Source organism: Vicugna pacos, unplaced genomic scaffold (genome assembly GCF_048564905.1).
Source record: "Vicugna pacos unplaced genomic scaffold, VicPac4 scaffold_20, whole genome shotgun sequence".
In the NCBI taxonomy this organism is placed as follows: Eukaryota; Metazoa; Chordata; class Mammalia; order Artiodactyla; family Camelidae; genus Vicugna; species Vicugna pacos.
The window spans coordinates 44668664-44672322 of record NW_027328741.1 but is presented as its reverse complement, the minus strand read 5'-3'; the positions used below and the strand labels follow the sequence as shown (position 1 = coordinate 44672322).

The window sequence follows — 3659 nt, the reverse complement described above, 5'->3', positions numbered from 1 at the left end:
GAGACTGGGAAAATCTAAGTAGGTAAATGGAGGACATCCTAAGTCCAAGGATGAGATGGAGCAACAGTTTTGAGGTTGGAGTTAATATGGTTGACAAGCATTTGCCTGGATATATCTCCAGATACAGTGAAACATAAAGATATTCCAAGGTAGCCAGATGCCAGATCTATAAAGAAATGACTAAACTATGTTGAGATGTGGACTTAGATTTGGAAATTCTTTAAGTGCCCCTCTGAGGATGTAAGCATATCTTTGGCTGGAACATAAAAGCAACATTAAATTTTCACTAGAAAATATAGTGCAGACCCTTGAGGGAGGAAAAGAAAGCACCAATTGAAATGCATTGAGAACAGCACAAAGAAGACCATAGAAAAAATTACTTCTTAAATTCTACCTCATGCTGAATGTGCCATCTGAGATTACATCACGTGACTGTTATGATTCCAGGGATGACATAATAGAGACCATGACTCCTGAGCCGGTTCCTGCATTTATCTCCTGTTCCAACCTATCATAACTTAACACTTTAAATACTTTCCAGGATCAACCAGAAACCACTTAGTACTGTTCCCTCTCTCCATGTTTTTGTCTTTTTCCAAATTCTTCCATTTTCTCTTCTTCCTTACAAGAAATTATATAAATGTACTCACATATTGTTCCATCAAATGATCATATCAATCAAATATCTCTTTTTTTTTTAAATGCTAACTTAGTCTCGAGTTTAAATCTTTACTCTATTTTAAAAATATAAGGACAATACAGGTACACATTTATGTTTATTGTTCAAATAAGAATATTGCAGATATATGTCGACATTTGCCATCATAAATTTTAATCTTTGTTATCCTGCATAATCTGGTAGTCCTCTGGTAGGTCAATTGTAATTAGGATGACGTTATTAAACTGAAGATAGCTGATGAGTTGGCCTTGAAAGAGAGGTAGTTGATGTATCAGCTATCACTGGCAATGGAAACCGTGGGTTGCTCCCTGGTTGAAGTTTAGAAAAACGACCTTCATGGGCAGATATGTTGTGATATCTATTTGGAAAAGTAGAAGGCTCCACCATCAGTCCAAAATAATTGCCCTGTATGGGAGACAAGATGCTGTAATGAGAAATAGAAGTTGTAGTTGTAATGAAGTTCACAGCACAGCCATTTGCTTCAGTTTAGCTGCTTTGGGAGCGCCTGTGGATAGTGGTCAACTGACTTAAAGTAGCACATTGATCCACTGCAATTTGTTCTCATGGTCTAACTGACACTGATGATGAAGGAGAAAAATCACCTCTGATCGGGGTATTTGTATCACCAATTATATGGCTAGTAGAGGGCTTTCTGTTAAGAGGCATGTTTAAATTAGGAGAAGGTAAAAATGCACTTTCTCCACTAGTGTCAGCCACAAAATCAGAATTATGATTATCTATATTACCCACTCCTATAAAGTGCTTCTTGTTGAAATCTTCAGCCAATGAAGATACCAGAGAGACATTTTTAATCTCAACTCTTATTTTTATTCTCACTAAAATTTGGGGACAGCCTCGTTTAAAATTTGAAATATGGTAGAATTGCAGCTACAATCAAAGTGGAAAGATTTTAGTATTATTTTAAACCAAATTAGAAGACTACAATAAGCCTAACCTATAAAACCTCAGATTTCACGTTTACAATGCAAAGATAATATCATCAAAATATGAGCAATTCTGACTATTTTTTGAAATTCCTTATTTCGAATATACACATTTAAATAATACAGTCATCAAGTTTAAGAAGTTAGCATTTGCATTAACGGTGAAAGCCAGTTTTGAAAACAGCTTTAATACCTTTATTTAGATTTCTGTTAAGATTCATAGTTGCTAGCAAAGTTTATCATAATCTTGACTACTTAAGGCACTATCCTCATTTTTATAAAAAATTAAGAATTATAGCCTTAGTAGTTTTATACATTTTTCAAAAATCTTTCAATTTATGTTACCATAGATTGATGTACAAAATTAAATTTTATATCTAAGTTACCAAGTTGTAACTAAACTTTGTGAATACCTTGTTTAAAATATAGACTTCTTTTTCTTCTGCCATAAAGACAGCTAGACAAGCAGATCTTTGAAAATTCTGCTGCAATTACCTAAACCCATAAAGCTTTAGCTGTATAACTTAACTTTTCATACTTCCAGGTTCAAATATTCTGAAAGGGGCCTTTCTTTCCAAAACTTCCTTCTTAAAGACATCTTCATCAATCACTATGGAAGATCCATTATCATCCCACCAGATGGATTTAAATTGGTCACCCCCATACATTTTCCAGAGTTTTCTTGGAAATTTCAGAGAACGAAAATCATTATCTCCAACTGGTTCAGAGTCACAATGTGTGTAACATGGTCTTTTTATCAAGGATCCTTCTGACAAAGTCAGAGAATCAATTTCTTCAATCATAGACCTCAAGTCCAAGTCCCCAGAGAATGTTTGATCACAAAATAGAGATCTACTGGAGTTTCCTGAACCAGTTGACCCATCTTTAGGAAACTTATCTTGAATTTCTGAAGAAACAAGTGCCATCTCAAATAACTTTTTCTGCAGCTACTTTTCTATTCTGCATGGTTTTGAGCACTACAGCTTCAAATGCTGCTCTGGCAAGCCTGCACATTTAAACTAGTAGGCCATCACAATGGTTCTCAACCTGAGTAGCTGTGACATCACAAAACGTCTGGTCTCCTAGCAACCCAAGATTAACATTCAGCCAGTGTTTCCTTCTCATTCATCCAGTGAAAATGAATCATATAAGATGCTTATTTTTATAGTGTGATCTGCAAATATTATCCCCACAAAATCTTTTTAAATAATTTAATTTTGGGGTCTATGAAATAAAAAAAATTCTCCTTCCTTTTGTACACAAATTTATACCAGTTTGGTGAACAGAGTATAAATAATGCTCAAAATAAATAAAATAATTTTAAAGTTTTGGAATTTAAAGTGAAATTTGTGTAAAACTTGTACAGAAAATTTATAACTATTTCATTATCTTTTGTAATTAAAGTGAAACATAAGTTGATTTGGAAATGGAAGTAATTATTTATCTGTGTACCTTAAAAAAGTAGCTCTATATTCAAAACATGAGCAGAATAAATGTCAATTTCTTTGGTATGTTTATAAATGGTAAATATTTATGAATTAAAATTATAAAACTTTAATCAATCAAATTTAAGAAATCTCAAAGTGGGGAAATTTTGTTTTTAATTGTACTTCAGTGCTATATGTAAAACTAATGTAATTTAATATTCTACTTTAAAATTACACAAGAGAAAATCTTATTGTATACATACAAATGTTTATTTTTACCATTCTTTCACTCAGAGGTTTTTCAGTCCCTAGAAGGAATAAATTTTCCTGTCATCTTTATAATCCATACTCTTTTGGATTCTGTTAAGTGCTCCAAAATGATGTTGATAAATACACTTATGCACAAGATCCTGGGTTCTATAAGCAGTGCCTCCATTAAGGGGCAAACAAACAATCAAAAAAAAAAGAAATAAGTGTATATGTGGGTTGGTGTGGAAAACACCACATAATGCATTTTAGGAAGCATTATGTTTCCCAGTCCTGAATCAGTTGGCATTGTTAATATAATATGGCATTTTAAGACAAGTGATTTGTGCACTAATTGTAAAT

At 33.0% G+C, this 3659-nt stretch overlaps 1 long non-coding RNA gene across 1 annotated transcript; it reads right to left on the bottom strand.

Moving 5' to 3' along the window:
* Positions 1–763: 763 nt before the first annotated feature.
* LOC140693709 (uncharacterized) lies at positions 764–2411 on the bottom strand. The gene is made up of 2 exons (XR_012069406.1): positions 2162–2411; positions 764–1084 (listed from the first exon to the last, which is right to left on the bottom strand). It is a non-coding gene; the product is annotated as an uncharacterized lncRNA (long non-coding RNA).
* Between the last annotated feature and the right edge of the window lie 1248 nt (positions 2412–3659).